The sequence below is a fragment of the Oncorhynchus nerka genome, linkage group LG8, assembly GCF_034236695.1.
Source record: "Oncorhynchus nerka isolate Pitt River linkage group LG8, Oner_Uvic_2.0, whole genome shotgun sequence".
Lineage (NCBI taxonomy): Eukaryota > Metazoa > Chordata > Actinopteri > Salmoniformes > Salmonidae > Oncorhynchus > Oncorhynchus nerka.
This window is the reverse complement of record NC_088403.1, coordinates 32,751,629-32,778,768: the sequence shown is the minus strand read 5'-3', so window position 1 is coordinate 32,778,768 and position 27,140 is coordinate 32,751,629. Positions and strand designations below refer to the sequence as shown.

The following is a 27,140-nucleotide window of genomic DNA, read 5'->3' as shown; positions in this document are numbered from 1 at the left end:
GCCTAACTTCAGAAGTCTGGCTAAAATTCAAGGTAATTCTCTACAGAGTAAAGCAGGCTAATGCTTAAATGCCAAATGTCTACAGTAATCTACTTGAATGCTTAATAAGGCTTTGTGCTCTACCGGGAATAAACTATTAGCACCTCAGGTCAATGTCAATTAATAAAATATTTATAATAACAGGTCTAATAGGTGCCTGTCTTCACAACATCAACAGTAGTGCAATAGACAACCATATACACTCCAATGATATACAAATAACTACAGGAAAACTGTTGTCACAGGTAAACCATCTCTACTTGCAATCAACTCTTCTTTGTTCCTGTCACAGCATGTCAATGTCTTTAGGCTATTTCCTGCTGAATGGAATCAGTAGACGTATGGAGCTTCATCATTACTGCAGTGTGAACCTTATTAAGGCACAGAGAAAACAGTGACCTGAAACACCCAGGCTGTACAGTACTGCATGGCATACACTGTAGTTTGTCCTTATGTGCCATCAACATATCACCCGAAAACCATCATCTGCATGAGCCGTTCAAGTACTTACCTCTGATTATTATTACAGTATTATTATGAAGGTCAAACCAGAGACTTGTGCCACCTTGTGTATGTCACACAGGACAGTCCAGTTGATCCATCCATCAGTGTTTGTTTTTTTTTTTTTCAAGTTCTCTTTTAATGGTCGATTGTTCCATATCAGCGATCACTTTATTCAGTGTCTTAGTTTTGTCAGACAGACCCTGATGCTTCAGTTTAAACGCCAGTGCTTTAGACAGGTGTATGGGCAGCTTGGGGGAACATGTCCGTCCTGCATAGCATTGACAGATGAACCTCCCGGAGAAGAGAGTCAGGTCAGCCAGACTGGGAGACCCAGGGACCATGTCCGTGCCCCTGGCCCGCAGGATACGGAAGTTCCCTGAGGACAGGTGGAGGTAAAGGTCCGACTCGTAGTGCTTCCGGACGCAGTGCCCGTTCCCCTGGCACAGGAAGTCTCGTTGTTGATGTAGGGGTTGAGCGTGGTGGTGAGGTACAAGGAAAGAGCTTCACAAGACGACCGTGGAGAGGGAGAGGGAGAGAAAGTAGGAGGAAATGATAACACTTCATGTTTATGTGTAGGGCTGAGATACGCCTGGTGAGCCTCACAGGATGCCTGTGGGAAGGGAGGGTGGAGGGAGGGAACAATACATCAAAGAAAGTTTGAGTGGATTCATATGTGCTGGAGTAGTATTCTATTTATGGTAATATTCTATTTATGGTAATATTCTATTCATGGTGAGAATACTTTTTTTTCTGCTTTTGAATAGTTTTGTTTCTTAAAACAATATTATGTGTCTCAAATGGCACCCTAAAATTGTCAGTGGTATTTTGCGTTCAGTGTGATTGGGGAGTATCACCTTGAGTGTGTATGTGTGTCAGAAGCCTTGTTTATACCTGGCTCTAGCATGTGGCCTGTGTTCTGATCTTGTCTACATTCTGATTTTGCCCACATTTTCAGAACTATGTGAGGCTTTGGTATTAACATGTATTAACATGTGACTCATATCCGTCCATTGTGTCCGCACTGTGAACAGATTTCCTGGTCCCTCCTGGTTTCCTGGTCCCTCCCTGTATGTATATTTATTTATTTTATTTTATTGATGCCATAAGTTAATGGAGCCACCTGTCAATGATTTTAGAAGGCAGGGTAAGGATGATTTAAACGGCTTCACTGTCCAGATCCATGTGCACTTGTAAGGAGGAGGTGAGGCCATTCGGAGTGTGGTGTCAGGAAAACAACCTCTCACACAACGTCAACAAAACACAGGAGATGATCGTGGACTTCAGGAAACAGCAGAGGGAGCACCCCCCTATCCACATCGACGGAACAGCAGTGGAGAAGCTGGACAGTTTTGAGTTCCTCGGCATACACATCACAGACAAACTGAAATGGTCCACCCACACAGACAGTGTGTTAAAGAAGGTGCAACAGTGCCTCTTCAACCTCAGGAGGCTGAAGAAATTTGGCTTGTCACCTAAAACGCTCACAAACTTTTAGAGATGCACAATTGAGAGCATCTTGTCAGGCTGTATCACTACCTGGTACAGCAACTGAACCGCCCACAACCGCAAGGTTCTCCAGAGGGTGGTGCGGTCTGCACAACGCATCACCGGGGGCAAACTGCCTGCCCTCCAGGACACCTACAGCACCCGATGTCACAGGAAGGCCAATAAGATCATCAAGGACAACAACCACACGAGCCACTGCGTGTTCACCCCACTACAATCAAGAAGGCGAGGTCAGTACAGGTGCATTAAAGCTGGGATCGAGAGACTGAAAAACAGCTTCTATCTCAAGGCCATCAGACTGTTAAACAGCCATCACTAACACAGAGGCTGCTGCCTACATACACACTCAACTCCAGCCACTTTAATAATGGCAATTGATAAATAAATAAATGGATCACTAATCACATTGATAATGCCACTTTAAAATGTTTTACATATCTTGCATTACTCCTCATATGTATATACTGTATTCTATACCATCTATTGCATTTTGTCTATGCCGCTCGGTCATCGCTCATCCATATATTTATATGTACATATTCTTATTCCATCCCTTTACTTAGATGTGTGTGTATTAGGTAGTTGTTGTGGAATTGTTAGATATTACTGCACTGTTGGAACTAGAAGCCCAAGCATTTTGCTACTCTCGCATTAACATCTGCTAACCATGTGTATGTGACCAATACAATTTCCTTTGATTTGAGGTGGTGAGGGGGTGGTGAGGAAGATCTGATCACAATGCATCTTTTGATTGTCTACATATAGTACACCTGTCTGAAAATGTGGGCACCATCAGGATGTGGACAAGATCAGGACAAAGGATCCATGTTAGAACCAGGTATAAACAGGGCTAGAGTATCACCTAACCTTGTCATCGTAGTTGGCACTGGCCCCCCACAGAATGGCTCCTGAGGCCTCCACAGCAGCACTCTCCCCGATGGTCCCAGATCACCCTGGAGACCATCACACAGTTAACGCAGAGAATGGTTATTATTATAGTGGTAGGGGGTGTGACAAAGGTAACTGCACCTCAGGACAACATTTCTCTAATCTCGGATCCCCACCATCACCCTGCTTCGTGTGTCTAGCGGGTAGGGGCTAGCTAGAGACTCATTTAGAATTGGTCAAAGGCCTTTGTAAGAAGCATATTTCTCACCTGGCTGAGGAAGCGTCTGTTCTGGTCGATGAAGACAGGTCGTGTTTCCACGTAGACGGGTGCGGTGAGGGGCTTGGCGGGCAGGGCAGACACCCTCAGCGCCTCCTAGACTCAGTTCCTTACCATCAGGGTTGCGCTATGCCTGTCCCCTAGAGACGCCTAAAAGAAGCACAACAACCCCATGGGAGTTAGTCTCTCTCACCTTACCTACAAACTAGGAAGCACTAGACTTTTAGTATAGCCTGCCAGGCTACACAGGAGATGGCAAAACCAAAACACATCTGGCTACCAGACTAGGGGTAAATGTTAGATTATGAATTAGTCATATCCTGCCCCACCCCACCCCCCAAAAAAACATCCTTTACCTGCAGGTATATAGATGGGTATAGTGCAGAACTAGCCTCCCACAGCCAGAGCAGCTCATCGTTCTGCCCCATCACCTCCTTGGTACATCTCCCTGTGTATCCTGGCTCCATCCATCCATGGTTATAACAGTTGGGGAACAGGTAGAATCCCCACTGGTAGTTGGGCCTGAGCCGGCTACCCAAGGACAGAGTCTCTGGCATGTAGATGCGGGTTTCTGCCTGGAACTGCTTCTTGGCTGTAGCCGTGGCCCGCCAGGCTGTGAAGGAGCGGTCCCTCTGGCGGGCATGGGTCACTGAAAGGGTTCTGTAGATCCACTTGGAGCCCCAGTTCCTGGCCCAGAGGGGGCGCCAGTCCTCCCAGTCGATCACAGCCAGGACACCGGCTGTCCTGGAGGGAGGTGGAGCAGTAAAGTTATACCCTTATTATGCACTGATCTAAGGTCAGTTTTGTGTCCCCAAGTCTCCCTTAATGGTTAAGGTTAATGTTTGAACATGGTGGACTAAACATTGATCTGCAGTAGAGTAGCAGTTGTAGTTGCCCCATAGTGTTGACCTGATGGTTAATCATTAAGGTTAGGATTTTGGTGCTGATTTTAGATCAGTACTTGGAGGGGATGTAGTAGTCAATGTCAGCGCGGGCTTTGGCCAAGCTGGCCCTAAGGTTTCCTCTCTGGGGGATGCCTCCGTAGAACTGCTGCCTGGATAGCAGGTTCACTTGGGGGTAGAGGCCCAGTCGGTCAGTATAGAACAGAGACAGGAACTGACCTGGCACTTAAAAGCAGGGAGGAAGGAAACACAGTAACGTTCTCGCAATAAATCCCTGTTAGAACATTGAAGTATATGATTGTTTTAGGGTCATTCATTTTCTAACATGTTACCATTTATCCAAGAGGAATATATGTATTGTTTCTTACCTTGGCAGGTGTGGCCACACCTCTGTAGGGGGAGGTGTACCGGGAGATATTGTACCTGTTACACATTAGGTCTGGGATGTTCTGGGTCACTATGAAGGGCTCACAGTCAAACAGAGGGGGAGCAGTGTGGTGGAGAGGATGGGGAGAGGTTTGGGGTGGACGAGGAGTGGAGGTTCTGGGTCACTATGAAGGGCTCACAGTCAAACAGAGGGGGAGCAGTGTGGTGGAGAGGTTTGGGGTAAGGGACGGGTGGTAGAGGGAAGAGGAGCGATTGTTGTTTTGGGAAGATAAGGGACAGTAGTTCTGGAGAGAGGAGGGGTGGAGAACTGAGAGAAAGGAGGGGTGGTCATTTTGGGACGTGGATGGGAAGTTTTGGGGAAGGGACTGGTGGAATGGGGAGAGGAGAAGGAAGAGAAGAGGAGGCTTTGGGTAAGGGAGGGTTGGTAGTTTAGGGGAGATGAGGGAGGGAGATTTTGGGGAGACAAGGGTTGGAGTGTTTTGGAAGGGGACTGGTTGTGTCGTGGAGAAGGGAAGGGGATATTTTGGGGAGACGAGCGCGGTAGGTTTTGGGTAGGGGAGGCGAGGTATTGGGGACAGGAGGAGGGAAGGTTTTGGGGAATGGAGGGGCAGTTGTGGAGAGGGAAAGGGTGGAGGTGATGTAAGAGAGAGGAGCAGTCGAGGAATGAGAGACAGGAGGGACAATGGTTTTGGGGAGACGCGGACGGGAAATTTGGGTGAAGGGACTGGTCATATAGAGAGGAGGAGGAAGGGAAGTTTTGGGGAGATGAGGGCGGGAGGGGTTTTGGGGGAGGCGTGTGGCATGGGGAAGTTGAAGGAGCAAAGTTTTGTATGAGGTACAGTAGCATGGGAGGTTTTGGGAAGAGGAGTGGGATGTTGATGTAGGGGAGAGGAGTGGAGAGGACTGAGAGAGAGGAAGGGTTAAGGTGGTAAAGGAAATTTGATTTTGGTGCTTGGAGAATGTGGATGTTTTTGGGAAGAGGGTGGGAGAGGAAGTGTGGGTGAGGGGAGAGGTGTTCATAAGTGTAAGAGAAGGGCTGGAGGTTGTTGGAGGTAGGAGTGTAGTGGAGCTGATGACACCCAGGAGAGAGAGGGTGAGGGCGGACAGCAGCAGTACAATGCCCCTGCTCTTCTGGATGTACCAGCCCATCCTTTCTCCTGGGGAGGAAAAACATTCAGCAAAGAGACAGACAACTAACTGTCAGTATGAAGTGTACTGCATAGAGAACATACAGTTGAAGTCGGAAGTGTACATACAACTTAGCCAAATACATTGACACTCAGTTTTTCACAATTCCTGACATTCAATCCTAGTAAAAATTCCCCGTCTTAGGTCAGTTAGGATCACCACTTTATTTTAAGAATGTGAAATGTCAGAATAATAGTAGAGAGAAAGATTTATTTCAGCTTTTATTTCTTTCATCACATTCCCAGTTGGTCAGAAGTTTACATACACTCAATAAGTATTTGGTAGCATTGCCTTTACATTTTTTAACTTGGGTCAAACATTTGAGGTAGCCTTCCACAAGTTTCCCACAATAAGTTGGGTGAATTTTGGCCCATTCCTCCTGACAGAGCTGGTGTAACTGAGACAGGTTTGTAGGCCTCCTTGCTCACACACACTTTTTCAGGTCAGCCTAGGCTTTGTGATGGCCACTCCAAACCTTGACTTTGTTGTCCTTAAGCCATTTTGCCACAACTTTGGAAGTATTCTTGGGGTCATTGTTCATTTGGAAGACCCATTTGCGACCAAGCTTTAACTTCCTGACTGATGTCTTGAGATGTTGCTTCAATATATCCAATAATTCTCTTTCCTCATGATGCCATCTATTTTGTGAAGTGCACCAGTCCCTCCTGCAGCAAAACATCCCCACAGCATGATTCTGCCACCCCCATGCTTCATGGTGTTCTTTAACTTGCAATCCTCCCCCTTTTTCCTCCAAACATAACGATGGTCATTATGGCCAAACAGTTATATTTTTGTTTCATCAGACCAGAGGACATTTCTCCAGAAAGTACGATCTTTGTCCCCATGTGCAGTTACAAACCGTAGTCTGGCGGTTTTGGAGCGGTGGCTTTTTCCTTGCTGAGCAGCCTTTCAGGTTATGTCGATATAGGTGTCACACCCTGACCATAGTTTGCTTTGTATGTTTCTATGTTTTGTTTGGTCAGGGTGTGATCTGAGTGGGCATTCTATGTTGTGTGTCTAGTTTGTCTGTTTCTGTGTTTGGCCTGATATGGTTCTCAATCAGAGGCAGGTGTTAGTCATTGTCTCTGATTGGGAACCATATTTAGGTAGCCTGTTTGGTGTTGGGGTTTGTGGGTGATTGTTCCTGTTTCAGTGTTTGTTTGCACCAGATAAGGCTGTTTAGGTTTTCACGTTACGTTTATTGTTTTTTATTGTTCGTGTTTATCTTTTGTTAAACATGAATCGAAATAACCACGCTGCATTTTGGTCCGCCTCTCCTTCGACACAAGGTCTCATTTTACTGTGGATATAAATATTTTTGTACACGTTTCCTCCAGCATCTTCACAAGGTCCTTTGCTGTTGTTCTGGGATTTATTTGCACTTTTCGCACCAAAGTACTTTCATCTCTAGGAGACAGAACGCGTCTCCTTCCTGAGCGGTATGACGGCTGCGTGGTCCCATGGTGTTTATACTTGCGTACTATTGTTTGTACAGATGAACGTGGTACCTTCAGGCATTTGAACATTTCTCCCAAGGATGAACCAGACTTGTGGAGGTCTATTTCTTTTGATTTTCCCATGATGTCAAGCAAAGAGGCACTGGGGTAGGCCTTGAAATACATCCACAGGTACACCTCCAATTTACTCAAATTATGTCAATTAGCCTATCAGAAGCTTCTAAAGCCATGACATAATTTCTGGAATTTTCCAAGCTATTTAAAGGCACAGTCAACTTAGTGTATGTAAACGTCTGACCCCCTGGAATTGTAATACAGTGAATTATAAGTTAAATAATCTGTCTGTTACCAATTTTTGGAAAAATGACTTGTGTCATGCACAAAGTAGATGTCCGAACCGACTTGCCAAAACTATAGTTTCTTAACAAGACATTTGTGATGTGGTTGAAAAAATTGAGTTTTAATGACTCCAACGTAAGTGTATGTAAACTTCTGACTTCAACTGTATATACTGTACAGATTTACAGATGGCTGTTTGTCTTAGTCATTTAGAACTTGTAGTCATTTTAAAACTTGTAGTCATTTTAAAACTTGTAGTCATTTAGAACTTGTAGTCATTTTAGAACTTGTAGTCATTTTAAAACTTGTAGACATTTTAAAACTTGTAGTCATTTAGAACTTGTAGTCATTTTGAACTTGTAGTCATTCAGAACTTTCATTCTACAGACATTAATTTGTTTCACGGACAGATTTGTATCATCTCAACAATCTTCTCAATCTCTTTCCCCATATCTAAAGGGGAAGTGAGGGGGAGAGAGAGAGCCTTGTCAGAATGCTAGATATAGCCGCTGAGTGCCAGCCTCAAAGATGACCAGAAAGATGGCTGGCGCTGTATGGAAGAACTGCCATGGAGCTGCCATTTGGATAATCACTATCCCCTAACCCTAGCCTGCTAAGAATAACCCACAGATGGACATAACAACAAGGTAAAAGACAAACGACACGGTACCTGGACATCCCTTCACATCAGGTGTTCACCACAGCTCCTTGATCTGACGACACTCTGGATCCAACAAAGACACGTTTGATTTTGGAGAAATGGCTTTTGCACTTCATCGGACCAGACAAAGAAGGTACTGTGAAAACAACCTTCTGTTCTCCTAATCAGAGGAGACTAGACCTATTTCCTACACAGACCAACCGGAGAGAGGAGAAAGCTGGGCCGAGCTGTGCATAAGGATGCACCCACCACTGCATGTTTGTCTATCGAGAATAACTTGTTATGGTCTGCACCAGCCAAGTTGGTCTTGGAGCAAGAGAGGATGAGACACCTGGGTGTGAGGTTGTGGAGCATGTACTGTTTTAACCTCTGTAATGTAGCAAGCAGACTGGGACCGGGGGCAGGAGCTTAGCCGGAGTAAGTACGGATGGGCTGGGGCAGCATATGGGGCTAGGTTAGGCTGGGGTATGGGGGTTCGGCAGGGGATGGGGATTGTGATCGATGAAGAGATTGGTAAGGGGATTCTGATTTGATTGCCTTTACACTGTGCTGAATCAAAGCCACCGTAACATAGAGGTGTCATATGTCACAGTCAACCGCACAGGGGTTCCGGTTATGAAACCGGGGCTGGTTATCCAAGCAGTGTAGCTGTGTAGGACTCTAAATCAATGAGACTTCCTGAACCTGACAGTCTGAGGAAGAGCTTATAACAATTGTAATATTCTATTATCTGGTTCAGAGCACATTGTTTTGGTCATCTCCAGTATGCAGCTCGATGGGAACACTGGTTGTCTGTGCAGCGCTCCGCTCTGGCCAGACTAGTTGTCTATGCAGACCATCTCACACCTCAGTGACAGGAGAGAGGACTGTTAAGTAATAGATCCTACACTGAATGTTGCTTAGATACTCACTAGCAGCAACACTACTGTAGTCCGGGGTGTTTGTGGGAACAGACATGTTTTTCCTCCTAGGCCTCCAACACAACAATGGGATTCAGACACTGATGAATGCATACTTCTTTCAGACATGGAAAGGGCAAGCTGGGAGAGGGTGGGAGGAATTGTAAGGTCTCTCTGCAGTTTACGATACATTATTGTGAGGTTAAATATAAGGCAGACATACAGGCTGGAGAGTTCACATAGAGCTGAGAAACCATAATAAACCATAAATCATCAGACAAAATAGCCAGGGCTTGAATGCAGAGTCTTGAATGTAGTGTAAGTATTTAATTTAGTTAGTACAATATGAAATGATAGTAAAACAACAACACACTCATTTTGAAATGAAGAAGGGCTGTACTTTATGAATCGTGATAGACTAAATTCCTATGAATCCATTGAGGACATAGCACTGGCAGCACACCTCATGTTCTCTCTTTTCACAAGATGAACTCTGTGACGTGACCTCTGACCTGGTAATACTGGCTTAATATGGGATTACAGTCATGGTGCTGGGGTGTGGACGGTGGTGATGGTAATGGTGGAGGACACAGGCCAGGGCCACAGGCACAGGGTGCTGATGGGGGAGGGGAGGTGGCGGTGGGGAGGTCAGAAATACAATTACATTGTATGATGTTAAAGAGCACATGTGCCAAACCCATTCCACGGCGGGCCGAGTGTCTGCAGGTTTTCACTCCTCCCTTGTGCTTGATTGATGAATTAAGGTCAGTAATTAGTAAAGAACTCCCCACACCTGGTTGTCTGGGTCTTAATTGACAGGAAAAATCCAAAATCCACAGACACTAGGACTTCCATGAAATGATTGTTGCACATGTAATATATTGTTGACATTGTCTTTTGAGAAGACAGTCTGAGAGAATTTGCACAAGTGACATTCCAGTACATTTTCAAATCCAACCACAAGATGGTGCTCCTGATATTACATATGAATAGGTTTTTAATTATTTGTATAATTTAACCTTTGTTTAACTAGGCAAGTCAGTTAAGAACAAATTCTTATTTACAATGACAGCATAGAAACAGATTTTTGCCTTGTCAGTTAATTAAGGGATTCACATAAAAATATACCATATAAACCAAGGATGAGAACCTGTCAGCTCGCCCCTTTGGTAGGCCCTCAGATCCATTTCCAAAACGTACTGTTTGGAGTTAGAATAGTAGAATACACAAGGTGCCATTTTGAAATGTGTTTGTGCATCAGCAGTTTTTCTCTTGTTATGTCAGTTACTGACAGTAACTCAATTAGTCCATGTCAGCTAACATGTTTTAGATTGGTAGTCTGGCCAGCTATATAAACTTGTAGTAATCATGGTCTAATTAAAGACTGGGGGACTCCATTGATTTTGTTAGTCACTCTCACTCAGATATCATATTAAAAACGGCAAACATTTCTCTCCACCCAATGGCAGAATGTGTAGAATTGCAGGAAAATTGTTATAAAATTGTAAAATGGAACCAAATCATTCTTATGCCCCCAATAAGGCTCGTGCTGCCTCTGACTGCATGTAGAACCGTGAGCCACTGCAGCCCCTCAGGGTGAGTTCAGATTTTTTTTGTGTGGACCCCACCTCCATCAGAGTTGCCCAAGCTCTGACAAGCCCTGACAAGCTCTGACAAGGGTGGAATCTTCTTCTTGTTTTATTCTTTCCATTGCAATGATATTTTCACAGGTTCATCTTTCAGCCTTTTCCTGTAAATGTCCCTTTTTATACCTGTTAGTATTACTTTTTTTTGGGGGGGGGGGGTTTATGACCCCATTTTCCAATTGGTAGTTAGCCTTCTCCTATCGCTGCAACTCCCGTACGGACTCAGGAGGGGCAAAGGTCGAGAGCCATGCGTCTTCCCGAAACATGACCCTGCCACACTGGTGCCAGCCACACCAATGTATCCGGAGGAAAAAAACATACAACTGGCAAGCGTGTCAGCGTGCGTGTGCCCGGCCCGCCACAGGAGTCGCTAGAGAGAGATGGGACAAGGACCTCCCGGGCCTGCCAAACCCTCCCTTAACCCAGACGACGCTGGGCCAATTGTGCGTCGCCTCATGGAATCGAACCCGGATCTGTAGTGACGCCTCAAGCTCTGCAGTGTCTTAGACCACTACGCCACTCTTGAGTCCTTTTAGTGTTACCTTGTGCTGTTGAATGAGTGGAAAAGGGAAAAAATAAGGGATATATTGCATGATCTTTACTTCTGTCTAGTATATACTGCCCTCTTGTGGTACAGTTATATTTCCTATCTCTGTTCGCTCTGTCTCTCTCGATCTCCCCCCCCCCCCCGCCTCTTTATTCATTAAGTTACATAATCTATTATTTATGTTCTGTGGGCATTTGAGGAACTGACCGGGTTACTGCATTTACTTCCCCCTCACTTCCCATCTCTCTTTTTGTAAGGAGAGCACCAGTACGGCAAGGGGAGTGTGTGGTTCAAGTTTTTTCAATAGTCCTTCTATACGGGATACACATGGTATACAGCGCCCAACAAAATGCTTGCAGGTTCCTTATCGACAATAACAAATAATAAAAGAAAGGAATACGAACTAAGTAAATAATGCCGTAGAATATAATAAACATTTTATCATACATTTAATACAGGAGGTCACAATTTATAGTCCAATATGTGTTTTGGGGATGAGGACATTGGGGGCAAGTGTTTAAATTGTACAGTATTTAGCAATAATAATAAAAGAGTCTGGTAGCAGCAGCACCCTCATTACCCCTCCTCTCCACAAATCCTCCCCTCCTCCTGTCCCCAAAAGCTTCTAACTTATAGCCTCTGTCTTTAGCCTCTGCCCCCCCCCCCCCCCCCAACAAAAAGAAAAAACCTGGACTGTAATAGCTTGCTGGACATTTTTTCTTTAGCATTTCTTGTACTAATAGACTATTTATAGAGGGATGCACGCTCTTGTTTGCTGAATGTTAAATACAGCAGCTAACAATAGAACTCACAGGGAGTTTAAAAGAAGAGTGAATGTGGGATGGTGGTAGGTTATAACAGTTATTTACTCAGACCCGTAACCATTCAATCGTCGTGAAGAGAAGTGAAAGTCTTCTGCATCTTTTCTAGTCCTGTATTATTCAGACATGTCATTACAATGACGATGATTAGGACAAAACTTATTTCATTTAACTGTTGGAAGGGATGAAGCAACAATTGAGAGAGAGAAAGGGGAACATTAGGGGAAATATTATGAAAGTGTGCCAGCCTACTAATTATAAAAATGTAAAATAGGCCCTATTATATTTCAAAATTAAATTCCTAGCCAATAATTTTTTATTTGTAGGCAGCATGTCCTGCACCAGCAGCGCATGTTCTGCCCCAGCTTCATGGTTTGAACGAGGTGCATAATTCCAGTCCATATAATACAATATAGTAGAGTAATACAGTCCCCAAAATCCTTTCTTTACCAGAGAGGATAGCTACATCCATGGTCTTCTTTGTTTGTCCTTAGTGCATAATGTGAGGTAGCATGTAGCCTACTGTATATGATTGGCTATTTATTGGATAATGGCACAATCATTTGGGCTTTTTTGGGCTTGGGATCATACAATGTCTTTTAATGTAGGGATCATTCAAGACATCAATGTAGCAGTTGAACAAATATCACAATATCAGAACATAACTTCAAATACAATAAATCAATGTTAGCTACAGCAGAACACACATGAGATTATATCGGCATCCTGCCCAGATTAACTTCACAGAACAAATTTGTAAAGGAAAAAGATGTTCCTACCTTAATTTTCAAAAACTCCCACAATGACTCACTTCATGTGAAGTCCATTTAACTCCTGAGAGTCCATTTCTTGCTCAAAGCCTTGAGCGGGCCTGTGGCTGTGACGTTTAGCCTCCTTGTGTAAGCAGTAGCGGTGAGTGGGTAAAATCACTGGGGAAGCTAAAATGCTTGCTCGCTAGCCTAACTTCTTTTTGTTGAACTTAAATCCTTTCAGACCAGGGGCACAACAATGAATGAATTAATTGTTGGATCAGAATAGCCGTTGTTATCATTGGTCAGTAAGGAGTATTAAGTCAAAATGCAAGTCTAAATCCCTAACTCCATCCATGGCTAATTTAGGAAAGGGTCAATTTTAGCAACTGGCTAGCCTGCCACCGGAGGACAACAACACAACGAGATGCAACAATTCAAGTTTTTGGTGTCAATGAGGTATGCTCTCAATGGGATTTGATAGGAGTGACACCAAATCCAAGCTGGCTTCCCTTGACACTTTTCTTTGGATGCCCCAGGATCATTCACAGTTGAGCTCGCTCAGTTTAGCTCAACGCTAATTGGCACATTTAAAAAAATAATAATAATTGTCAAGGGAGGCCAGATGCTCGCTGGCTTCCCTTGCATTCAATGCTACGGGCGGCAACATTGTCATACTCCTTTTGGACCAGACAGCATCAGATAGATGGTCTACACATAGAGAGACAGAGGGGCGCTGTTTCGCTTGCTTGGATGCTTTCTCCTGTGAGATACATTCAGCCTCTTGCTAATTGAAGGAAAATCATGAAAATAATATTTTATTGGTATATATTTTTGGGAAGCCTGGCTTCCCTTGCCGTCCATGAATATGCACCACTGCTTGTAAGGATGGGGGCTCCGGGCAGCCGAGCGGAAATGGAGGAAAACTCGCCTCCCTGCGGACCTGGCATCCTTTCACTCCCTCCTCTCTACATTTTCCTCTTCTGTCTCTGCTGCTAAAGCCACTTTCTACCACTCTAAAGTCCAAGCATCTGCCTCTAACCATAGGAAGCTCTTTGCCACCTTCTCCTCCCTCCTGAATCCTCCTCCCCCCCTCCTCCCTCTCTGCAGATGACTTCGTCAACCATTTTGAAAAGAAGGTCGACGACATCCGATCCTTGTTTGCTAAGTCAAACGACACCGCTGGTTCTGCTCACACTGCCCTACCCTGTGCTCGGACCTCTTTCTCCCTCTCTCTCCAGATGAAATCTCGCGTCTTGTGACGGCCGGCCGCCCAACAACCTGCCCGCTTGACCCTATTCCCTCCTCTCTTCTCCAGACCATTTCCGGAGACCTTCTCCCTTACCTCACCTCGCTCATCAACTCATCCCTGACCGCTGGCTACGTCCCTTCTGTCTTCAAGAGAGCGAGAGTTGCACCCCTTCTGAAAAAACCTACACTCGATCCCTCCGATGTCAACAACTACAGACCAGTATCCCTTCTTTCTTTTCTCTCCAAAACTCTTGAACGTGCCGTCCTTGGCCAGCTCTCCCGCTATCTCTCTCAGAATGACCTTCTTGATCCAAATCAGTCAGGTTTCAAGACTAGTCATTCAACTGAGACTGCTCTTCTCTGTATCACGGAGGCCCTCCGCACTGCTAAAGCTAACTCTCTCTCCTCTGCTCTCATCCTTCTAGACCTATCGGCTGCCTTCGATACTGTGAACCATCAGATCCTCCTCTCCACCCTCTCCGAGTTGGGCATCTCCGGCGCGGCCCACGCTTGGATTGCGTCCTACCTGACAGGTCGCTCCTACCAGGTGGCGTGTCGAGAATCTGTCTCCTCACCACGCGCTCTCACCACTGGCGTCCCCCAGGGCTCTGTTCTAGGCCCTCTCCTATTCTCGCTATACACCAAGTCACTTGGCTCTGTCATAACCTCACATGGTCTCTCCTATCATTGCTATGCAGACGACACACAATTAATCTTCTCCTTTCCCCCTTCTGATGACCAGGTGGCGAATCGCATCTCTGCATGTCTGGCAGACATATCAGTGTGGATGACGGATCACCACCTCAAGCTGAACCTCGGCAAGACGGAGCTGCTCTTCCTCCCGGGGAAGGACTGCCCGTTCCATGATCTCGCCATCACGGTTGACAACTCCATTGTGTCCTCCTCCCAGAGCGATAAGAACCTTGGCGTGATCCTGGACAACACCCTGTCGTTCTCAACTAACATCAAGGCGGTGGCCCGTTCTTGTAGGTTCATGCTCTACAACAGGGGTGTCAAAGTCAAATGGACGGAGGGCCAAATAAAAAAATCAGCTACAAGACGAGGGCCGGACTGTTCGAATGTTCATTGAAAAATTTTTAAATGACGCATATAGTCTAGTGAACCTAATTGAACCTACTGAAAACCTAACAAATATATTACAATATGATCAGATAAATAAAGCAATATTTTCTTATGGCTCTGTCAGTAATCTTTAATTTTCAACAGACACAAAAGACAAATTTCCTTTATATAAATATCCCCATAACATGAACATTAAATGAAAGAAACCGGTATTCAAGGCACCATCAGTAGACTATATTTTCTATTTTAGCAAAAGTGGGCTAAATTTACTTCAAAGAAAAAACAATAATAGCAATTTTCTATCATCCACTCAACTGAAATATTTTTAAAATATAATTGGATTGAAATACAAAAAAATAAAGTGCAAAAATCTATTAATCAAAAACAACACTTTGTTTAAGGAGAAGTAACATGCAGTGAAAACAAATATTAAATTTTAACTTTTAAACTTGAACTGAGTAAAAACTCTAAATATGTGATTGCACAGTAATGTTCACTTGTTTGAGGTTGAGGGTGATACTTGGTGGTGTCCCATCTTTTCCACAAGTTCATCAATGTTCGGGGTAAGGCTCTGAGCTGAAGAAATCCTCAGAATTGAGTGGAGGTGTTCAGCAGTAAGTCGACTTCTGTGTGATGTTTTGTTCAGGTTCATCAAAGAAAACAGTTGTTCACACAGGTATGTGCTGCCAAACATAGACAACGTTTGAGCAGCCTGGATGCGCAGCTGGGGCATTGTGCCGGGAGGAAACGGGCGAACTCCGCAGCACCCACTGCCGCATATTTTGCCCTCAGTGCATCATTGCATTGGAGGTCAATCAACTCCATTTGGAGGTTTGGTGGTGAGCTTTCCACGTCAACAGCAAATGGGTTACCGAGCAGTTCCAACCTGCTTTTTTGTGCTTCAAAGTCAGCAAATCGGCGTCGAAAGTCAGCGGCAAGCATACCTATTTTATCAGCCAACTGTGTGCTCGGAACGCACTGGTAGAGAGCTTCTCTTTCATGGTCTGGCAGCTGGGAAAGTGGCTCAAATTTTCTTTCCGCATCTGCGTCTCCCACAGAGTCAGTTTGGTTTTAAATGCCTTCACTGTACTGTACATATCAGAGATGACACGATCCCGACCCTGCAGCTGCAAGTTTATTGCATTCAGATGACTCGTAATGTCACACAGAAAAGCCATTTCACACAGAAACATTTCGTCTCGGAGTTGTGTTGTGTCTTTCCCTTTGCTGTCCAAGAACAGACAAATCTCCTCACGAAGCTCGAAACATCTTTGAAGCACCTTTCCCTGGCTTAGCCATCGCACCTCTGTGTGATAAGGCAAATCACCATGCTCCGTTTCTAACTCCGTCAGAAATGCCTTGAACTGGCGGTGATTCAAACCTTTGGCTCTGATAAAGTTAACTGTGCGCGTGATGATGCTCATTACATGCTCCATTTTCAAGGCTTTACCGCACAACGCTTCCTGGTGTATGATACAATGATAAGCTGTCAGCTCACCTGTCGCGTTTTCCTCTTGCATCTTTTCCCGTATCTTCGCCACCAGTCCGCTCCTGTGTCCACACATCGCAGGTGCTCCGTCGGTTGTCAAACCCACGAGTTTTCCCAAGGCAGCTCCATCTCATTTACACATCTTGACACCTCTTCATACAAATCATGCCCCGTAGTTGTGCCATGCATAGGACGTAAAGCCAAAAACTCCTCTGTCACGCTTAGGTTGGAGTCCACTCCGCGGATGAAAATTGACAACTGGGCAATGTCAGAAATGTCGGTGCTCTCATCCACAGCCAAGGAATATGCAATAAAATCTTTTCCCTTTTTCACAAGCTGCTCTTTTAGATTGATGGACAACTGGTCTACTCTCTCGGCAATGGTGTTTCTGCTCAGACTCACATTTAAAAAGAGTTGCCTTTTTTCTGGGCAAACTTCGTCACAAACTTTAATCATGCAGTTTTTGATGAAATCCCCCTCCGTAAATGGCCGGGCTGATTTAGCGATCTCTTCTGCCAAAATAAAACTGGCCTTGACAGCAGCCTGGCCTTGTGATTTGGCTTTTTTGAACAGAGCCTGTCGAGATTTGAGGCCTCGTTTTAATTCCTCTGCCTTTTGTAGCCTTTGTTCCATGTCCATATTCTTGTTTTTGTCCGCGTGTTTCGTTTCATAATGTCGTCTCAGATTATACTCTTTCAGTACCGCCACACTTTCTCCACACAGAAGACACACAGGTTTTCCAGCTACCTTCGTGAACATATACTCCGACTCCCACCTTGTTTGAAACCCCGGTTCTCAGTATCCACCTTCCGTTTTGCCATTTTTGATGGGTATCTGAAAGTTAATTTTACTGTGATGCTGACGACTGCTGTGCCAATAAATATTGAAATGAAGCAGCCTACTGCTCGGTGCGTCACCTTTGCATTGTGGGAAATGTAGTATTGGTGCGTGTAAAAGATCTGCGGGCTGCCGGCTTGCTGCGGGCTGGTTCTAATAATAAATCAAGATCATCCCAGGGGCCGTAAAAAACCTTCTTGCGGGCCGGATGTGGCCCGCGGGCCTTGACTCTGACATATGTGCTCTACAACATCCGCAGAGTACGACCCTGCCTCACACAGGAAGCAGCGCAGGTCCTAATCCAGGCACTTGTCATCTCCCGTCTGGATTACTGCAACTCGCTGTTGGCTGGGCTCCCTGCCTGTGCCATTAAACCCCTACAACTCATCCAGAACGCCGCAGCCCGTCTGGTGTTCAACCTTCCCAAGTTCTCTCACGTCACCCCGCTCCTCCGCTCTCTCCACTGGCTTCCAGTTGAAGCTCGCATCCGCTACAAGACCATGGTGCTTGCCTACGGAGCTGTGAGGGGAACGGCACCTCAGTACCTCCAGGCTCTGATCAGGCCCTACACCCAAACAAGGGCACTGCGTTCATCCACCTCTGGCCTGCTCGCCTCCCTACCACTGAGGAAGTACAGTTCCCGCGCAGCCCAGTCAAAACTGTTCGCTGCTCTGGCCCCCCAATGGTGGAACAAACTCCCTCACGACGCCAGGACAGCGGAGTCAATCACCACCTTCCGGAGACACCTGAAACCCCACCTCTTTCAGGAATACCTAGGATAGGATAAAGTAATCCTTCTCCCCCCCCCGCCCCTTAAAAGATTTAGATGCACTATTGTAAAGTGGCTGTTCCACTGGATGTCTTAAGGTGAACGCACCAATTTGTAAGTCGCTCTGGATAAGAGCGTCTGCTAAATGACTTAAATGTAAATGGATGTTCGGAACAAGGGCTGTAGTGAGTGTTAACTATAACCTTGGTGTCCTTTAGCCTTGTCTACAATGCTTTCTGACACTAAATATGCCTTGGTTCGGGCATGCTCTCTTTGTTTTGTTTTTTACGTTGGAGGCAGAGGACATTACTCTTTTGCTAGTTCAATCCCTCCAGTCTAGACCAAAGCTCCCCACCTTTTTGCATGTTGCACAGCCCAGCTTTAAATTTTGCATGACAAATGTTTTCCTGTTCTTAAACTGAGCCTCCATCCAAATTCCACCTGCTTTGAGCACTTTGTCGTGGATACACTGCCCCACCCCCCACCCCCCATCTGTGCTGTGAAGTTAATCTGAATATGCGCTTCATATTATCACATAGGCAGGATGCCTATATAATCTCATGTGTGTTCAACTGCTACATTGATGTCTTGAAATTGATATGAATTGTATGTGTGCATATCTATATGGTGGGTGTTCTGCAGTGCAATCTAAAAATGTTGCTGTACATTGATGTCTTGAAAATTAGGCTATAAGAAATTGTTTGTGTGTGTGGGAATACTACTGTATATCCCCGGCACAAGGTGCACCTGTGTAATGATCATGCCGTTTAATCAGCTTCTTGAAATGCCACACCTGTCAGGTGGATGGATTATTTTGGCAAAGGAGAAATGCTAACTAAAAGGGATGTAAACTAATTTGTGCACAAATTTGAGGGAAATAAGCTTTTTGTGCATATGGAACATTTTTGGGATCTTTTATTTCAGCTCATGAAACATGGGACCAACCCTTTACATGTTGCATTTATATTTTTGTTCAGTATACATTTTTTATTTGGCTGTCCCAGGTTTCAAATTCAGTTGTGAGCTTGGTGTCGCGCTTGGAGGGAACAATAGTGTTGAATGTTGAACTGTAGTCAATGAATAGCATTCTCACATACAGTGGGGAGAACAAGTATTTGATACACTGCTGATTTTGCAGGTTTTCCTACTTACAAAGCATGTAGAGGTCTGTAATTTTTATCATAGGTATTTTAAAGTAATTCATTAGCATTTTATTGCATGACGTAAGTATTTGATCACCTACCAACCAGTAAGAATTACGGCTCTCACAGACCTGTTCGTTTTTCTTTAAGAAGCCCTCCTGTTCTCCACTCATTACCTGTATTAACTGCACCTCTTTGAACTCTGTATAAAAGACACCTGTCCACACACTCAATCAAACAGACTCCAACCCCTCCACAATGGCCAAGACCAGAGAGCTGTGTAAGGACATCAGGAATAAAAATGTAGACCTGCACAAGGCTGGGAAGGGCTACAGGACAATAGGCAAACAGCTTGGTGAGAAGGCAACAACTGTTGGGGCAATTATTAGAAAATGGAAGAAGTTCAAGATGACGGTCAATCACCCTCGGTCTGGGGCTCCATGCAAGATCTCAACTCGTGGGACATCAATGATCATGAGGAAGGTGAGGGATTAGCCCAGAACTACACGGCAGGACCTGGTCAATGACCTGAAGAGAGCTGGGACCACAGTCTCAAAGAAAACCATTAGCAACACACTACACCATCATGAATTAAAATCCTGCAGCGCATGCAAGGTCCCCCTGCTCAAGCCAGCGCATGCCCAGGCCCGTCTGAAGTTTGCCAATGACCATCTGGATGATCCAGAGGAGGAATGGGAGAAGGTCATGTGGTCTGATGAGACAAAAATAGAGCTTTTTGGTCTAAACTCCACTCGCCGTGTTTGGAGGAAGAAAAAGGATGAGTACAACCCCAAGAACACCATCCCAACCGTGAAGCATGGAGGTGGAAACATCATTCTTTGGGGATGCTTTTCCGCAAAGGGGACAGGACGACTGCACCGTATTGAGGGGAGGATGGATGGCGCCATGTATCGTCAGATCTTGGCCAACAACCTCTTTCCTTCAGTAAGAGCATTGAAGATGGGTCGTGGCTGGTTCTTCCAGCATGACAACGACCCGAAACACACAGCCAGGGCAACTAAGGAGTGGCTCCGTAAGAAGCATCTCAAGGTCCTGGAGTGGCCTAGCCAGTCTCCAGTGTCGTGGAAATTTCCTCTATTTACCAAATCATGGGAGCAAACCACACACACAAGTCAGAGTTTATAAAAGTCCATCTTTAATTATATAAGCTCTATAGCATTTTGACTTTCAACAGTTCAGTATCTCTAATGAAAAGTTGAGAGTTCCCACACAATGGCAAAATGGGATCCTTTATAGCAAAGATCACACATAGTCAGACAGCATAGACATAATTCATCGTTCAGCTTTGTCTCCTTTCCCAAACCCCAGAACCATAAACCACTGGGAAAGGTAGGGAGTAAAAGATATGTTTACACATGATGACACTTTGACCTCTCCCCTCTCTGTGGCCCATGCAACTTTGTTTTGACATAGAACAGATAACTGCAACCTCGCCACAGTATTATACAAAAATACCATTCTGATAAGAAGTAACTTACACACATTTGATGAATATTAAACATCTTACAAATGTTACCAACAAATTCTGAATCTTCCACGACACCAGACCTGAACCCAATAGAAAATCTTTGGAGGGAGCTGAAAGTCCGTATTGCCCAGCAACAGACCCGACACCTGAAGGATCTGGAGAAGGTCTGTATGGAGGAGTGGGCCAAAATCCCTGCTGCAGTGTGTGCAAACCTGGTCAAGAACTACAGGAAACGTATGATCTCTGTAATTGCAAACAAAGGTTTCTGTACCAAATATTAAGTTCTGCTTTTCTGATGTATCAAATACTTATATCATGCAATAAAATGCAAATTAATTACTTAAAAATCATACAATGTGATTTTCTGGATTTTTGTTTTAGATTCCGTCTCTCACGGTTGAAGTGTACCTATGATCAAAATTACAGACCTCTACATGTTTTGCAAGTAGGAAACACTGCCGATTTTGCAGGTTATCAAATACTTGTTCTCCCCACTGTAGGTGTTTGTCGTGTCCAGATGTGTGAGTGTTGTGTGAATAGCGATGGAAATGCAATCTTCCGGGGATCTGTTGGAGCGGTAGGCAAATTGAAGTGGGTCCAGTGTGCCTGGCATGCTGGCCTTGATGTGGCCCATGACCAGCCTCTCGACCAGTGCTTCCTGATGACCGGTGTGAGTGCGTCGGAGCGATAGTCATTTGGGTATGTCACCTTGTTTTTCTTGGGCACTGGGACGATGTGTGTATTTGTGCGTGTTTTGTTTGAGACCAGGGTTTGTATCGTAGCTTTGTCTGCTGGGGCTGCTTTCTCTCTTGTGGGAGTTTTCTGTAACTCTTCTTGGGACATTAAGCTGTTACAGAACACTCTGTTAGGAGAACAAGGGGTTGTACTTCAATCAAGTGGAAGGATTGATGAGCTGCCCCAGGTGGAGGGTCAAGTATCATGAACAGGTATGGAGTTTCAGGCATGGATGGGGCTCCATTCCGGAAGTTTGAAAATTCACATGACTCTGTTACTGGCACAGCCTGATCAGTTGTCGTTATAAATTTCACAAGATGCCTCAAGTTAATCGGGAGTGCAAACCAGCTGGCTGGAGTGTTTACGGAAATATTAAATCTGTCAGTCTGTCTCCCAGTCTGTTGTCCCCACTTGCTTCAAGATGTCCACAATTACTCCAGTACCCAAGAAAGCGAAGGTAACTGAACGAACTAAATCGCCCCGTAGCACTCACATCTGTCATCAAGAAGTGCTTAGAGAGGGTAGTTAAGGACCACATCACCTCCACCTTACCCGACAACCTGGACCCACTACAATTCGCACACCACCCCAACAGATCCACAGATGATGCAATCGCCATTGCACTGCACACTGCCATATCCCACCTGGACAAGAGAAATACCTATGTAATAATGCTGTTCGTCGACTACAGCTCAGCCTTCAACACCATAGTGCCCTCCAAGCTCATCACTAAGCTCAGGGCCCTGGGTCTGAACCCCTCCCTATGCAACGGGGTCCTGGACTTCCTGACAGGCCGACCCCAATTAGTGAAGGTAGGCAACAACACCCCAGCCACGCTGATCAAAACCTCAGCCACACTGATCCCCACAGAAGGGCGTGCTCAGCCCCCTCCTGTATTCCCTGTTCACCCATGACTGCATGGCCAAGCACATCTCCAACTCAATCATCAGGTTTGCTGACGACACAACAGCGGTAAGCCTGATTACCAACAATGACAAGCCCTGGCAGAGTGGTATTAGGAAATGAACCTCTCCTTTAACGTCAGCAAAACAATGGGGCTGATTGTGGACTGTAGGAGACAGCAGAGAGAACACACCCCCAATCCATATCGATGGAGCTGCAGTGGAGAGGGTCAACAGCTGTTCTTCTGTGATCACATCACTGACAACCTGAAATTGGGGCACACTGCCTGCACTCCAAGACATCTAACAGCACCTGGTGTCACAGGAAGGCTAAGAATATAATCAAGAACCCCAACCACCCGAGTCACGGCCTGTTCACCCCGTCACCGTCGATATAGAACAGAGGTTTCAAAGTCATTCCATGGAGGGCATAGTGTCTGCGGGTTGTTGGTTTTTACTTTCAGTTAAGAACTAGACAACCAGGTGAGGGGAGTTCTTTACTAACTGGTGACCTTAATTCATCAATCAAGTACAAGGGAGGAACGAAAACCCGCAGACACTCGACCATCCATGGAATGAGTTTGACACATACAGTATTACGATCTAGAAGGAGCAGACATTACAGCTGGATCAAAGCTGAGACTGAGAGACTGATAAACAGCTTCTATCTCCAGGCCATCAGACTGTTAAACAGTCTCCACTAGCCGGTCTCCACCCGGTGCTCTACCTTAAAGCGAGACTGCTTTTCCCTATCTACATAGTCATTGAACACTGGTCACTTTAATAATGTTTACATACCGTTTTACCCATTTTATATGTAAATACTGTATTCTAGTCATGGCTCATCCTATATAACTACTGCAGTAAAGAACTTTTCTATTCATATACTGTCTATACTGTCTGTACACACCATTATACAGTGCATTCGGAAAGTATTCAGACCTCTTTACTTTTTCCACATTATGTTACATTACAGCCTTATTCTAAAATGGATTAAATAAACAATTTTCCTCATCAGTCTATACACAACACCCCATAATGACAAAGCGAAAACAGCATTTTAGAAATGTTTGCAAATATATATAAAAAAACGGATACCTCATTTAGATAAGTATTCAGACCCACCATTCAGACCCCATAGTCCACCTATGACTCGAAATTCAGCTCAGGTGCATCCTGTTTCCATTGATCATCTTGAGATGTTTCTACAGCTTGATTGGAGTCCACCTGTGGTAAATTCAATTGATTGGACATGATTTGGAAAGACACACACCTGTCTATATGTAACAGTATAGCTTCCGTCCCTCTCCTCGCCCCTACCTGGGCTCAAACCAGGGACACTCTGCACACATCGACAACAGCTACCCTCGAAACATTGTTACCCATCACTCCACAAAAGCTGCGGCCCTTGCAGAGCACAATGTCTGCTATGGGAACAACTACTTCAAGGTCTCAGAGCGAGTGACATCACCGATTGAAACGCTATTAGTGAGCACACCACTAGTTAGCTAGCCATTTCACATCGGTTACATATATTAGGTCCCACAGTTGACAGTGCATGTCAGAGCAAAAAGCAAGCCATGAGGTCGAAGGAATTGTCCTTAGAGCTTTGAGGCACAGATCTGGGGAAGGGTACCAAAAAATAAATGTCTGCAGCATTGAAGGTCCCCAAGAACACAGTTGCCTCCATCATTCTTAAATGGAAGAAGTTTAGAACCACCAAGATACTTCAAAGTAGCCACCCTTTGCCATGATGACAGCTTTGCACTCTCTTGGCATTCTCTCAAACAACTTCTTGAGGTTGTCACCTGGAATGTATTTTAATTAACAGGTGTGCCTTCTTAAAAGTTAATTTATTCGAATTGCTGTCCTTCTTAATGCGTTTGAGCCAATCATTAAGAGCTATGATGATACTAGCTTTCATGAGGACCGCCACAGGGAAGGAAGATCCAGAGTTACCTCTGCTGTAGAGGATAAGTTCATTAGCGTTAACTGCACATCAGATTGCAGCCCAAGTAAATGCTTCACAGAGCTCAAGTAACAAACGCATCTCAACATCAACTGTTCAAAGGAGACTGCGTGAATCAAGCCTTCATGGTTGAATTGGTGCAAAGAAACCACTACTAAAGGGTACGAATAAGAAGAAGAGACTTGCTTGGCCCAAGAAACACGAGCAATGGACATTAGAATCTGTCCTTTGGTCTGACGAGTTCAAATTTGAGATTTCTGATTCTAACCGCCGTGTTTTTATGAGACGCAGAGTAGGTGAACGAATGATCTCTGCATGTGTGGTTCCCACCGTGAAGCATGGAGGAGGAGGTGTGATGTTATGGGGGTGCTTTGCTGGAGACACTGTCTGTGATTTATTTAGAAGTCAAGGCACACTTAACCAGCATGGCTACCACATTATTCTGCAGTGATACACCATCCCATCTACTTTGAGCTTAGTGGGACTCTCATTTGTTTTTCAATAGGACAATGACCCAACACACGTCCAGGCTGTGTAAGGGCTATTTGACCAAGAAGGAGAGTGATGGTGTGCTTCCTCAGATGATCTGGCCTCCACATTCACCCAACCTCAACCCAATTGAGATGGTTTGAGATGAGTTGGACCGCAGACTGAAGGAAAAGCAGCCAACAAGTGCTCAGCATATGTGGGAACTCTTTCAAGACTGTTTGAAAATCATTCCTCATGATGCTGGTTGAGAGAATGCCAGGAATGTGCAAAGCTGTCATCAAGGCAAATGGTGGCTACTTTGAAGAAAATTGTAACGGTCGTCGTAGGTGGAAGAAGGAGAGGACCAAGGTGTAGCATGGTAAGTGTTGTAAATTTAATCAAAACTGAACACTAAACAAAATAACAATGAGGATTAACGAGAACGAAACAGTTCTGTCAGGTGATAAACAGAAAACAACTAACCACAACTCAAGGGCGAAACCAGGCTGCCTAAGTACCTGGCTGCCTAAGTATGACACAACGATTGACAGCTGCCTCTGATTGGGAACCATACCAGGCCAAACACATAGAAATACAAACATAGAACAAAAAATAGAATACCCACCCACATAACACCCTGACCAAACTAAAAATAGAAACATACAAAGCAATCTACGGTCAGGGCGTGACAGTACCCCCCTCCCCAAAGGTGCGGACTCCGGCCGCAAAACCTAAACCCATAGGGGAGGGTCTGGGTGGGCATCTGTCCGAGGTGGCGGCTCTGGCGCGGGACGTGGACCCCACTCCACCATAGTCTTGGCCCACTTAAGTGGCGCCTTTGGAGCGGCGACCCTCGCCGCCGGCCTCGGACTGGGGACCCTTGCAGCGGGCCCCGAATAGAAGGGAGACTCCGGGCAGCACCGGCGTGAAGGGCGACTCTGGCAGCGCCTGACTGACGGGCGACTCCTGACTGACGGGCGACTCTGGCAGCTCCTGACTGACGGGCGACTCTGGCAGCTCCTGACTGACGGGCGACTCTGGCAGCTCCTGACTGACGGGCGGCTCTGGCAGCTCCTGACTGACGGGCGGCTCTGGCAGCTCCTGACTGACGGGCGGCTCTGGAAGCGCCGGACAGGAGGGAGGCTCTGGAAGCGCCGGACAGGAGGGAGACTCTGGAAGCGCCGGACAGGCGGGAGCACCTGGAGGGAGGAGATGGAGAGACAGCCTGGTGAGTGGGGCTGCCACAGGAGGCCTGGTGCGTGGAGGAGGCACCGGATGGACCGGACCGTGGAGGTGCACTGGAGGTCTCGAGCACCGAGCCTGCACAACATGTCCTGGCTGGATACCCTCTGTAGCCCGGCAAGAGCGGCGGGGTGGAACAGACCGCACTGGGCTGTGCTGGCGAACCGGGGACACCGTGCATAGGGCTGGTTCCATATAACCCGGGCCGAGGAGACGCACTGGAGACCAGATGCGCTGAGCCGGCTTCATTCCTCCTGGCTCGATTCCCACTCTAGCCCGGCCGATACGAGGAGCTGCGATGTAGCGCACCGGGCTATGCGTGCGCACTGGGGACACCGTGCGCCTCACCACATAACACAGTGCCTGCCCTGTCAACCTCTCTCCACGGTAAGCACGGGGAGTTGGCTCAGGTCTCCTACCTGACTTAGCCACACTCCCTGTGTGCCCTCCCCCAAGAAATGTTTGGGGCTGCCTCTCGTCCCTGTTGCGCTGCCGTGCTAACTCCTCATATCGCCACCGCTCGGCTTTAGCTGCCTCCAGCTCTTCCGGCGATATTCCCCAGCCTGTGCCCAGGGTCCCTTACAGTCCAAAATCTCCTCTCAAGTCCAGGAGTCCAGAACCCTCTGCTCCAGGTTACAACGCTGCTTGGTCCTTTTTTGGTGGGTAGTTCTGTAACGGTCGTTGTAGGTGGAAGAAGGAGAGGACCAAGGTGCAGCGTGGTAAGTGTTCATGTTGTAGTTCTGTCATGTGATACACACAAAACAAACAACTACCCACAACTCAAGAGCGAAACCGATTGACAGCTGTCTCTGATTGGGAACCATACCAAGCCAAACACATAGAAATACAAACATAGAACAAAACATAGAATACCCACCCACATCACACCCTGACCAAACTAAAAATAGAAACATACAAAGCAATCTACGGTCAGGGCGTGACAAAAATATACAT

General features: G+C 45.8%; 1 pseudogene; it reads right to left on the bottom strand.

Moving 5' to 3' along the window:
- Positions 1-444: 444 nt before the first annotated feature.
- LOC115133825 (hyaluronidase PH-20-like) lies at positions 445-5,652 on the bottom strand (annotated as a pseudogene).
- Between the last annotated feature and the right edge of the window lie 21,488 nt (positions 5,653-27,140).